Raw genomic sequence first — 13942 nt, 5'->3', positions numbered from 1 at the left:
TTCTCGTTCTGCATGTTCACTATTGGAGAATAGAAATGCTACTGAGTTTTGTGTGTTGATTTTGTATCCTGTTACAGTGCTGAAGTCATATATCACCTCCAAGAGTTTTTTTGTAGAGGCTTTAGGCTGTTCGATATATAGGATCATGTCATCTGCAAACAGGGACAGTTTGACTTCATCTTTTCCAATCTGGATGCCCTTTATTTCCTTCTCTTCTCTGATTGCTCTGGCTAGTACTTCCAATACTATGTTGAATAGGAGTGCTGAGAGTGGGCATCCTTGTCTAGTTCCTGTTCTTAAAGGAAAAGCTTTCAGCTTTTCCCCATTCAGGATGATATTGGCAGTGGGTTTATCATATATGGCTTTAATTATGTTGAGATACTTTCTGTCTATACCTAACTTATAGAGGGTCTTTGTCATGAATGAGTGTTGAATTTTATGAAATGCTTTTTCAGCATCTATAGAGATGATCATATGGTCCTTGTGTTTGATTTTATTAATATGGTGTATCACATTTACTGATTTGCATATGTTGAACCAAACTTGCATCCCTGGGATGAATCCCACTTGATCGTGGTGAATAATTTTACGTATATGTTGCTGTATTCTGTTTGCTAGTATTTTAGTGAGGATTTTTGCATCTATATTCATCAAGGATATTGGCCTGTAGTTTTCTTTTTTGGTTGTATCTTTACCTGGTTTTGGTATCTGCATGATGTTTGCTTCATAGAATGAGTTTGGGAGATTTGCGTCTGTTTCAATCTTTTGGAATAGTTTGTAAAGAATCGGTGTCAATTCCTCTTTGAATGTTTGGTAAAATTCTGCTGTGAATCCATCTGGTCCTGGGCTTTTCTTTGTTGGGAGCCTTCTGATAACAGCTTCAATCTCCTTTATTGTTATTGGTCTGTTCAGATTTTCTACGTCTTCATGGCTCAGTTTTGGGAGCTTGTGTGTGTCCAGAAATTTATCCATTTCCTCTGGATTTTCAAACTTGTTGGCGTATAGTTGTTTGTAGTAGTCTCGAATGATTCCTTGTATTTCAGATGAATCAGTTGTAATATCACCTTTTTCATTACTAATTTTTGTTATTTGAATCTTCTCTCTTCTTTTTTAATGTTAGGCATGCTAATGGTTTGTCAATTTTATTTATCTTTTCAAAAAACCAACTTTTTGATTCATTGATCTTTTGTATTGTTTTTTGGGTTTCAAATTCATTAAGCTCTGCTCTGATCTTAATGATTTCTTTCCGTCTGCTAACTTTAGGTTTGGATTGTTCTTGTTTTTCTAGATCTTTAAGGTGAAGTGTTAGGTTGTTCACTTGCCATCTTTCCATTCTTCTGAGGTGAGCATTTAATGCAATAAATTTCCCCCTTAATAATGCTTTTGCAGTATCCCTTACACCATCTTTTAAAACATAGAGAAGAGATCACTTCCTAACTCATTTATGAGGACTTTATAACCCTGACACCAAAACCAAAGAGAAGACATGAATAACAAACTACAGACCATTATCTCCCAGCAGATTAGATGCAAACATCTTCAACAAAATATTAACAAATTATTTTCAACAATGTATGAAAATAATTATACACTATGACCAAGTGAGATTTATTTTAGGTACACAAGATGGTTTCATTGTTCAAAACCCACCATATGAATAGTCTAAAGAAGATAAATCATATGATCATATGTATCCACACAAAACAAAATTTGACAAAAGTCAGAACTCATTTGTGATAACAGAAATAGAGGGTAATTACCTCAACTAGATAAAAAACATCTCTGAAAAGCTGACAGTCATTATCACATATAATGGTGAAAGACTGAATGCTTGTTCCAAAGGTCAGAAGTAAAATATGGACGTCTATTTTCCCTGCTGCTATTCAGCATAAGGCACGAAAAGGAAATAAAAAGCATACGGCTTGGAATGTAAAAAAAATAAAACTATTGCTCTTTGCAGATGACATGATTGCCTACATAATAATTTTTAAGAAATCTACCCCCAAATTTCATAGAACCAATTAGTGACTTGAGCACGGCTGCAAGATACAAAATAACACTATAGCATTTTCAAATTGTTCCAGAGAAAATAAAATACTTAGGTATAAGCTTAACAAAACAAGTATGGGATCTTTGTGCTCAGAATCAGATGTTGTTGAAAGAAATAGTACAAGACTTAAGTAACTAGAGTCACATACCATGTTCATGGACTGGAAGACCAAACATAGTAAAGATGTCACTTCTCCCAAATTGTATTATAAATTTAATGTAAGTCCTATCAATACCCTAGCATTTTTTTTTGTAGTCACAGACAAACTTATTCTAAAATTTATATGAAAAGGCACAGATCTTAGAATAGATAAAGCAAGCTTGAAAAAGAAAAATAAATGGGAGAAATTAACCTACCTGATATTAGGGTTTACTGTATGTAGCTATAGTAATCAAGCCTGTGTGGTATAGAAGAGAACAAAGAAGCCAGAAAGAAGTCCACAAAATCATGCCCAAGCACTGATTTCTAAGAAAGCTACAAAAGTAATTCAGTGGAACAAAGACAGCCTTTTCAACAAATGATGTTGAAACCACTACACATTTATTGGAAAAAAATTATCTAAACATCACTCCTTACATAAAAAATAATTTGGAATGCATTAGCTTTTAGAACAAAAAGAGTAGAAAGAAATCTGGAACTAGGCATGAAGTTCTTGGACTTGGCATCCAGAGCATGATCCATACAAAGAGAAATTGATAAATTGGACTTGATTATAATTAAAAATCTTTGCTCTGTGAAAGACCCTGTTAAGACGATGAAAGGCAAACTACAGACTGGCAGAAAACATTTGCAAACTACATATCCAACAACTATTGGTCTTATCGAATGTGACGTGGATTGTGCAGAAAAAGAGGGTGAAAATAATGAATTCTTGGTTTTCCCAACAACTAGTTCACCACACTTGACAAAAACTTTATTTCATAGAAATTAGTCACACACATGACACCTGATCTGTAAGTATGAAAAAGGTGGGGAAAAGATGTTTTATTAAAAACCTAGGAGAAGGTACATGGAGATACTATTAGTTACGGTTCAAGAAGAAAATGCCACAGTGTTTTAAGAGGATGATTACATCTTTCAAATAATTGCCCTTAGGAAGTTTTACCTGTGTGTGTGAGTGCATGTGTGTGTGTGTTTGTGTAATTAATTTAATTTTAATGCTGATGAAGATGCACTTGCTAACAAAGACAATATGCCAACCTAATTACAGAGAAACAAAATAATAAGAATCTGGAGAGAGAGAAGGTGAATAAAATGTAAAGAGAAATATTTGTGCTTTTTAGGGTTTGGTGTTGATTTTCACTAAATTATGTTTCCATAATCTTTTTCTCTCAACTATATCAGAGGAGCCACTGACATCTTTGAGACTCGTATTATGCCTCCTATACACTTATTCCTAAGCACATCCAATGCACTGCCACGTATTGTCACTGAAACTTCAAACTTACAAAATTATAAATGCTCACGATTGGGCCGACCCCGTGGCTCACTCGGATGAGTGCGGCGCTGGGAGCACTGAGGCCGCGGGTTTGGACCCTATATAGGGATGGCCAGTGCGCTCACAGGCTGAGCGCGGTGCGGGCAACACCCAACCAAGGGTTACGATCCCCTTACCGGTCGCAATAAATAAATAAATAAATGCTCAAGATTATGATGAAATAGTTACAGTATGGTGCTCATTTAACAAGTTACAGCAAATAATCTAAAAAATGGCTATGGCTTTGCAAATAAAGGTGGGCCAAACTTCTGTCTTCTACTAATGCAAAATATTCAAGGACCGTGTGTCATGTACCAGTGCTGCAGAACATGAACTATTTATATGCATCATTGCCAAGGTATCAGCATTCAAGAACAGACTTATATATCTAAGAAAATGATTACAATTTTAAAATAGACTGATTTTTCTCCTACCTCATGCCAAAGGACACCAACTTTAACCATTTTACTCAAAATCCTGTTTTTCTAATTTGAATTTCCTATTTCCTATTCCGTATGGCTCATCTAATTAGATTTTGTGGGCAATTATGGATAAAAATACTGTCCATTTCTGCCAATTTTGATTTCAATTACTTCCACACTGAACAAAGTCAATTGCCTACTTACAAGTAGGATACTGGAGAAGGGAGAACTCAGTCACACCATTCAAGTATCCAAAGCCAGCCTCGTGTTTAGAAAGAGTTAAGGAGCACATTTATTCATGTGAGGTCTCGCAATTTTATTTATTTTTCATTCCCACTTCTAGCTTCCTCAGTTTGAGGTCAGTACTGAACCAAAGGAGATGCTACCTGCTGTGGACTTGCAGAAAGAGCCTACAATAGAAACCAAAAATATAAACTGGAGCCATTGTAAAGCCAAGTTGGATAGGCTGCTACTCTGTCATGTCTGAAGAGCAAATTCTCACCAGCCAGTCATGATTTCTTTCATCATAATTCACATATTACTAAAAATAGACTAAAAGTACATTTTATCCCTACCGTCCCTTATTTCCACCTTATCCAGACTATGTGTATTGAGCTATGGGTACTTCTGGGAATGCCCAGATTGAATACTGGGGCCAAAGATGAGTGTGTCTTGTCATAGCTCCACAGTAGCTCTTTCCTCCTCCAGCACTGCTCCTGGGGCTATTGAGAAGTTCTCCAATATTCCTAACCTGTCGGGTCAACTGCAGTGGATCATATTCAGTCAAGAACTACAATATTATTGTCATCAATATCTTCTTCTGCACTATCATTTTGCAAGGACGTTTGTCTACTTCAAAGGCACTGAGTATCCACAGGTTAAATGAGAGAAACTGGCCAAAGAAAAATAGTAATTTGTTCACAGATCGTACATTATTATGAGTGATTGCTGAATGCACACAGCATGCTTTCTCTTGTTGACATGTTCACAGCAATAGATTAAGGAATACACACAAGGTTACTTCAAAACGTTCATGGAAAGACTCTTAGCTTTTAATTCTGTTTTTCTGTGAACTTTTTGAAGCACCCTAGAAAACACACACACACACACACACACAAACACACACATACACACACAATAGGTTTGGGGGATGTGGAGAGAAAGTAAGTCTTTATTGCTCCTGCTTTAAAGAGTACATTCAGAAAAGTGTGTATTCTTAGAAAGGTTTTCAAGTGTTTCAAAAGGAAAAGAAGTACTTTGAAAACTGACTTTATTAGAAGCTCCTGAAATATTAATAATTTGAGGACTTTTGCAGTCGTCTATGTCTATTCACTGGAAAAGAATGGCAAACCAAACTCAGTGACAGTACAACCCAAAGGCCCGTCCTGTTTCCTTACTGCACCGTTCAATAGCACAAGTGCAGAGGAATAATTAACTGTGATGAATATGCGAGACTAAATAAAACGCTGAGGGTGTGGAATGTCCTGAAAATACAAGCTGTCATCTGATGCTGTTGATCTAGTCACACACACCCTGTAATTAGAAACATGCCTCTGCACCAGCACATAGGAATAGGGCAGAGAGCATGTAGTTGTACCTTTTCCTCAAACTTTTATTTTGATCATTCACATGTGACACATTCATTGTTGCTCTCACTTAAGAAAAAAAGAAATTTTAAAAAGGTAGCTTAAAACCCCCCTAACGTTTTGAACCCTTCCAGATAAACAGATCTTTGGTGTTTACTTGCCCAAGGAAACAATGCAGCAAGGATTCTAGCCTGCTGGAAACATTTTAAGCCCCTCGCGTCCCTCCATCCCAGATCTTTCTGACACACCCTCTTCCCTTCCTTCTTAGTGTTAAACTGCTTCTCCACTTCCTTTACATCAGTGGGAACGCTTCCCTTATGGGTGTCAGGGTCTCTCAGAGGGGTCAGGGGCTGCCCTGCAGAGGAAATGACAAGCTGTGAGATGTAGAAGAACAATTCTTTCCAATGTCCCTTTGCTCCCGGAGCAGTGAGGGGCTGTCATCTAGCATCACTTTGGAGCTGGGCAGGACTCTGCATCGTAGTCCTGTCAAAGCTAATTTACAATGAAAGACCTGTGTGACTGTTTAAAGCTTTTTCAATTCCAGCAGTTTTTAGAAATGACTTGAGATTGAAGTGGATCAAACGAAAAACCCATAGTTGTCATTAACTGTGATGGATGCTGAAGAACATCACAAAATACGCCATAGATTAAAACAGATTATAATAATGTCTTAAAAGAAACCCATTAACAGTACAATACTTACTATATCTCCAATTAACATCTGTGTGGAATTTTCCCCAGCTAAGCCCCAATTTGGGGAATTTAATGTCGTAGCTATTGGAAGTCTTATTCAGTTTGTAAATAAAGTTACAAGGTGACAACTTCATTGCTCTGAACAAAAGAAAGAAAAAGAAAAAAGGAATTTGCTGACCAATTGATGACTTTGAAAAGATTTAAATTATTTTAAAATAATTGGAAGCATTTCTGTGACACAGTATTTTGATGCATTTCCATATCTTAAATAAAGGCATTTTAAAATTGCAGGTAATTAGCTTTTTATGCAGATTAATCACTTTGAAACATACTGTGGTTCCCTGAGGCTCAATTTTGCACTCAGATGAAGGACTCAGATCCACTTATGCTGTTTAGAAAAAAAAAAAAAATCCAAAAGAACAAATGTCATAGTTAAAATCTAAAAAAATGTCTCAATGTTTCACCACATGGTGATTCTGAAGTGGCCATTCCAAACTCTTAAAATCTTGGATATATTTTATAGAAGTGCTCAGTCCTTAAAAGCTATCTGAAAGTGATGAGAGATATACACAACATGAAATTATTTGGAACAGTCTGTCCCCAAACTCAGCTGCAACTGTCTACAGCAAAGTCTTGAGTACTATTTTCAAATATGAGATTCTTGATTCTTCCACTGGAAACTTCCAGGGTAACTGACTGACAAATCATTAACTAAAAATAGGTATCATATCTCTATGGTCTGGGATAATTAACAGTGCCTGAGAAAAACTTGCTTTCTTTATCTTACACATGTGGGAAGGATGGCCTAAGGACTTCAGGGGATATGATGCGGAGACTTGGCTAAAACTGGCCACAGATGCTCGAGCTCCCACAGCCACAGAGTAGGTCTCTTAATGACTAGGCACACCAACTAAGTTCTGGCGACCATCTCTCCATGCGTGCCTGTCCCTGGGCCATCAGCTACTCTCCATCTGTGCCTCTACTGCTCTCACTGCTGCTAACTAATTTGCCCTCCATTCTTCCTACTTCATGGTGTATGTTGGACATAGTGTGTGCTGGGCAGAGTCCTCTCACCAGGCCATCTAATAAGTCACTGAATTAGAACCACACATGTATGGCCGATTGAATTTTTACAAAAGTACAATGGCAATTCAACAGTGAAAGAACAGTCTTTTCAATAATTACTGTTGGAACAACTGGACATTCACATGCAAAAACAAAAAACATCTTCAACATTAACTTCATACTCCATTAAAAAACTAACTCCAAATATAGCAGCAATCTAAACAAAAATTAAAACTATAAAACTTTCAGATGAAAACATATGGTAAAATCTTGTGAATTGGGGTCAAGCAAAGAGTTGAGAGAGATGACATCAAAAGTACAATCCACTTTAAAAATTGATAAATTGCATTTAACCAGAATTCAAAACTTTAGCTCTGTGAAAGACACCGTTAAGAAAATAAAAAGGCAAACCAAAGACAGGGAGAAAGAACTCGCAAATCACATATCCTAGAAAGGATTTGTATCCATAATTTATATGAACCCTCGTAACTCAACAGTAAGAAAACAACCCAGTTAAAAATTGAGTAAAAGATTTGAATGGAAACTTCACCAAAGAGGATATATTGATAGCAACTAAGTACAAATGAAGATGTTTAATAACATTAACCATTAAATAAACACAAATTGATTTCATGATATACCACTACACACAGACTATACTTTAAAACTTTTAAAAAAACTGCTAACAACAAGTGCTGACAAGGATGCGGAACAACTGAAACTCTTATGCATTGCTGGCAGAAGAGCAAAATGGTACAGCCACTCTGTAAAACAGTTAGGTAGTTTCTGATAAAGTTAAGTATACACATACTATACAATTCAGCAACTGCACTCTTAAGTATGTATCCTAGAGAAATAAATACTATGTTCACACAAAAACTTGTAGCAACTTTACTCATAATTGCCAAAAATGGAAACAATCCAAAGTGAACAGATAAACTGTGGTACATCCAGGTAGTGGAATTCTACTCAGCAATGAATAGGTATGAACTGTTGATACATAAAACACAGATGAATCTCAAGGGTGTTATGTTGACTGAAAGAAGCCAGTCTCAACAGAAGGTTACATACTGTATGACAATTTTGAAAAGACAAAGCTATAGTGATGATAAATAGATCAGTAAAGTGCCAGGGCATAGGATGAAGGGCAGGGGACAGGGAGGAAGACTGTATCTACACAAAGATAACACAAAGGAATTTTTCAGGAATGATGGAATGGTTCTTTTTTCTGGTTATACAAATCTATATATGTGCTAAATTTGGTAGAACCGTACACCCAAGAAAAGTTATTTTTACTGTATGTTACTTAAAAAATAAAAATAAATAAGCTGTCTGCTTGATTGCTTTCTGTCTAAAGAATATATTAATCTACTCAATGATTTGGCAAATCTTTCTTGAGCCATTGATATGTATCAGGCACAGGGGTGGAACAAGTAGACCTGCTTCCTACCCTTGTGAGGCTTATATTCTAGATGGGAGACACACAGATGAGTGTATAATTACTGTAAAGTGAAAGAGCATTGAAGAGGGCCATGGAGGCCTCTTTGAGAAGGAAATTTTAACCTGGGTTAGGAAGGACAAAAACTTAGTGGCTGTTAAAGGCTTTTCCAGATGGATTGAACAGCATGGAAGAATACCCTAAGGTAGAAATCACCTTGCTCTGTTTCAAGAAATTTCAAAGCACTCAACAGCTTCACATGGTGTTTCACAACTTGGAATCACTGGGAGAAGTTTTTTAAGAATATTAATGTCCATGCCCTGCCTACAGAGAATTTGATTCACTTGGTCTGGGGCAGAGCCCGGGCATCAGTATCTGCTAAAAGCTCCACAGAAGATTCTAATGGTGCAGCAAGGCTAAGAAGCATTGTGTTATTAGGTTTGTTCAATGACAGAAATAGACAAACTTAAGTATGAATAGGCTTTTTTCAGAATTGAATGTAACAACATTTTTTTAATGCTAGCTAGGTTTGGGTGGTCTGTTTTTATACTGAAAAGCTCACCTAACATCAGTTAATTTCCACAAATGTGGTACATAATGCAATAATCAATAGTGGCGATTTGTTTCCTCTTATACTTGATAGTGTTTATATTATAAGAATTGATGAGAAAGCTCTAAAAGAGAGAGCCTGGCCTCCTCCAATATCTATACCCCTGACAATGTGTACTTCCAGTCAAATGATGGAATTTTCTGGAATGGTTGCACTGCTTTGGTGAAAGTATATTTGAACCCTTTTCCGTCTGACAACTGAGAAAAAAAATGTAAACTTCTAAAGTATACTCCATGGTCTCCATGATGCTGCACCTCCTATTTCTTCTCCTGCTTTTTCAGATTGCTCCTTAGCAATTTCCTTTATCCTTTTCTTTCGTCTGCCCTTAAATTAAAGTTTTCCCACAGTTTGGTCCACTCTTTTCTTCACCGGTAAACTCATTCATTCCTGTGGCTTTAGTGTCCACCCCTAACAGGAAGACACACATATGCCCCTCCTGAGCTTTAAATCTATTTTTTCACCTCCAAGCTAGTCATTGTCTTCTTAATTTCTCCAGCACTTTAAATTCAGTTTCACCAAAACCAACTGGTTAACTTTTATCTGAAACCTGCTCCTTTGGGTTCCTTATCTCTGATAAAGGCAACACTATTTTTTTTTTTTTTTGCATACTGAGATAAAAATATTCTAGCCTATGATCTTCATGTCTTTCATTATGACACAACTATTCACTTTCCAAAACTGTTGAATCAGCTTTAGCATGACTCCTGAATGCATCCCGTACAAGCTCCACCTCAGGCCCTTACCATTGCTTTTCTGGGTTAGTGCAATGGCCTCCTTAACGGACTTCTTGCCTTCAAGTTCTCCTTGCCCAAATCCATCCCAGTACGTATAAGTCCGGTGATTTTTTACACTTCCTTAAACATGCCTTGTAAAATTCTAACTTCTTAACTTAGCCCTCAGCTTTCCTTTTAGTCAAAAGAATTTCCATCTACACTTGCCTTTCGAACTCCAAACTATCCTTCTAAAGCCAGAACAAAATTGTGAAATTAAAACACATTTCCCCAGATCATGCCAATATAGGATTAAAAATGAAATTATATTAAAAAGCAGTTCAGACACATTTCTAAAGCCTCCAGAAGCTCAGCCATTTATTTCTGGGAGTACAGAGGCATGTTTCACATGAGCCCATGAAGCACTCATTTCTGCTCATGTCTACTGCCCCACAGTGGCCTCCAGAACACCCTGGATTGTAGAGTTGTAGTATATAGAACATGGTATAAGTGCATGCTATGCCTCATTGTCTTGCAGGGTAGTATGCGCTGTAATGTATTAATATACTTTCCAGTCTTACAGAATTTCAGTGAAATGATTCTCTCTTTTAGCAGTTGGGGAGAGTTGCCACGCACATCCCTCTCTCCCTGGGAATCCCACTGTGGAATAACTGGGCAGACAAACATTGCCCACAACTGCCCTTCTCACTTAACAACTAAATCTTTGTTATTTAGCCAGTTGCATCTCTTCACTTTTTCTCCAAGTTTGAATTTTTTCCCAGAGGCCTGCTGGTCCTTTATGTAAACAGAGTGCTGGGTTGTCCCCTCGTCATCTATTGGACATGTGGACATACAGGTATCTCCTGTTGGAGTAGGCATGGGCTCATGTAAGCCTATGGAGGTCAAGGACTGGATGTTGTTTTGATTTATAATCTCACAGCATTTAGCAGCATGATTTGCTCTTCATGGTAGCACAAAAAAACTGTTCTGAACTGAATTCTGAATCACAGAACATATACATAGACCTTGTCAGGCACCATTGTTCATGCGATGTAGACATATTCAAAAAAAATTGTTAAGTATAAAAAATATTTCCTTAGTCTGCCCCCTAAAAAGTAAAACAGCCTAAAAGTTAGTAATAACCCAAAAGTTATATCATGGACCTTTTCTTCCCAGCTTTCATAAATATTTTTGGACCTCAGGCATCCACCCATTTGTAAGGCAGACCACCTCTTAAAACATCAACCATGGGGTTAAATTGGGAGCCTTTTGCGGTGTGTGTGGTTATATGTGTGCATGGGTGTACATGCACATATACACATATACACACGTGCATACATGTGTGTGCTTGTAAGTGAACATTAAAGTGACTTTTTCATGATTTGAGGACAGTAATAGATTCAACAGATTAAGTATGGAGCCTATCAATGAGGGACAGCTTGTGCAAGATCATAAACACATTTTTCATATAGAAACGTTGTAGCCACGAGCACACCACGTGGTCACCCCTTCCCTAAGGTTTGCTCCTTTAATTGTAAATAGCCAGAAAGCCATCAAGCCAGAGTTTAATAAACTTTTAATTTGAAATGAATTACCATATGTTGTGTTTGTTTACCCATTATTAAATCTCTTAGCAACATATCCAAGGCAGAAACAGCATACTGTATCACAGCTCTGATATATTAGAAAACAAACCCATGGGGGATATTAACTGCTAATAATATGCTTAGGAAAAATAAATAAATATAAGCAATAGCAGAGAAATGTATTCAAAGAGATTTTTATGTTCCATTTTTCTATAAATCTTTTCAAAATAGGAGCAGAAGGTCCCTCTACAGTCTTTGAATGGGAGTCTTGAAGCACTCTCCAAGCTCAGAGCAGAGCAAATGAAAAATCAGTTTTTTCTAAAGCATTTTCCTAAAGCATAAAAAATTTTTCCTATCATCGTATATACTGTTCTCATACTGAGCGGATCAGTATTCATGTTTCCTAGAGTGGGACCTGTCCTCCTTTCAGGAGAACTGGGGGCAATGCTCTAAAAGCCCAGTGCAGTAGGTGTCGAAAATATAGCTGCATTACCCCAAGGAAAGGCTAGAAAGCAAAATGATCTGGTAAAAAATGGTCTATGAGTAATTGTTTCTAATCTTATGCTCCATAATCTAAAACTAGGTTAAAATGTCAGTAACACTAAAATATTATTAGTTAAGTCACAACCCACTTTCTCAAAAGTTCAAAAAATTAAAATAAGGTTTTTAGCTCCATGTCTAATCCAAAAACACTGGGGAAAAAAAAAAGAGAAAGAAATAGACTTTGTAAATGCACATATTTTACAATGTCTCCTATAGCACTTTGCGGAAAACTTCTGAACTTGATATTTAAACAAAAATCAATGGCATGTTTTTCATCATTTTTAGAGAAACCATAATCATGCCTTTTGCATTTCTCGATGTATTAACTTTGTCTTAGGAAGATGATCTTCAATCATCAGCAAAGTTTTGGACTTTTTCTTCCCCGTTTACACTGCAGATTCCCAGGCTGCACAGACGATATGCTGATGTTGAAGTAATTTGTCTTTGCAGAATGAGGACATCCCAGACCCTCACGCTGGAAGGCCTGACTATGTGACTGAACATAAAAGCATGGTGTAAAAGTCATTCTCCTGCAGAGACAACTGAATGAGGCTTAACCACAATGTCCGTGAATGTCCTCAACAGAAATGCCCCATGAAAATGTGCGGAATAAGGCTAAATCTTACATTGGTGGTCTCTGGCTTAGGGCCCATTTATGGCACCCTTTGCTCCTTTTTGAACTATCAAGTGCCTTGGCCTTATATGATGCCCCCACCCTCTCACCTTTGCCTCATCCCCTTTGGGGATGAAATGAGTGTATTTGTATGTAAAAAGGGCATGAGTTTGGGGGGCCAGGGGTGGAATGTAGTTGACTAAATTGTGTCCCCCCAAAACTCACTGAAGCTTGAATTGTATCCCCCAAGTTTTATGTATTAGAAACTTAGCCTCCACTGTGACTGTTAAGAGGGTGGGAAATCCTATTATGGTAATTGAAAGGTGGAGCCTTGAAGTGGTGATTGGATTGTAGGACCAGGCAGGAGTGAATGGATTATAAGTGGTGGTCAGGGGCATGGTTCTGAGGGCTTTAAAAGGAGAGTGAATGAGGAGGTTACTCTCTGCTCTGCTCTCTCTGCTTCCACCATCTTGCAATGTGAGACCTCTGGGTCACTGTCATCACCACCAGATGGACTTTGGACTTCCCAGCCTCAGAAACTGTAAGCAAATTATGTTTTCTTATAAATCACCCAGTTTCGGGTATTTTGTTATAAGCAACAGAAACGGACTAATACACACACTAAGCATATTGAGACACTCATTGTGATCCACCTCAGATATTTGCCTTAAAAAAAACTAAAGCCTTAAATCTATTAAATTCCAACATAAAATGTTTAAAGTCAGCTTAAGGTTGTGCATTTTGAGGACAATTAGCTGTACTCATTACCCACCAAAACCAGACCACGCCATTGGTCACCTCCTCTCTCCTCTGGCTACAAGTAAATCAAATCCAAGTTGTAAAGTGTGAGAAACAATATGCTTTGATCAAGTTGTTTTATCACTCGGGCCTTTATTACCAAGCTTCAAGATATATCTCATTTCTAATGTATTTTTACAAATATTTGTTTAAAGCCAGTGACATAATTTGATATACATGTATTCTGTGTATAAAATTTCAACACAACATTTCCAGGTATACACCAGTCTATCATATGATATTTAGCTGTCTGAAGGTGAATGTGGTGGTATCGTTAGCTGATGATGTTGACTTACACACAAGGAAGCAGGTCAGGTGTGAAGAAGGAATCCTGAGATTTATAGGAGACCT

The 13942-nt window shown here is 37.2% G+C and overlaps 1 protein-coding gene and 1 non-coding gene across 2 annotated transcripts in view; both read left to right on the top strand.

Annotated features, from left to right (window-relative positions):
* The window catches only part of LOC134378895 (non-structural maintenance of chromosomes element 3 homolog), a 39363-nt gene that overhangs the window by 22819 nt on the left and 2602 nt on the right, over positions 1–13942 (top strand). The gene's annotated exons all lie outside the window — the stretch shown is intronic.
* On the top strand, positions 9470–9553 carry LOC134379371 (small nucleolar RNA MBII-202). Its single transcript, XR_010023770.1, has one exon. It is a non-coding gene; the product is annotated as a small nucleolar RNA MBII-202 (small nucleolar RNA).

The sequence above is a fragment of the Cynocephalus volans genome, chromosome 5, assembly GCF_027409185.1.
Source record: "Cynocephalus volans isolate mCynVol1 chromosome 5, mCynVol1.pri, whole genome shotgun sequence".
NCBI lineage: Eukaryota > Metazoa > Chordata > Mammalia > Dermoptera > Cynocephalidae > Cynocephalus > Cynocephalus volans.
The sequence above is the reverse complement of the archived record's forward strand: the minus strand, read 5'-3'. Positions and strand labels throughout refer to the sequence as shown.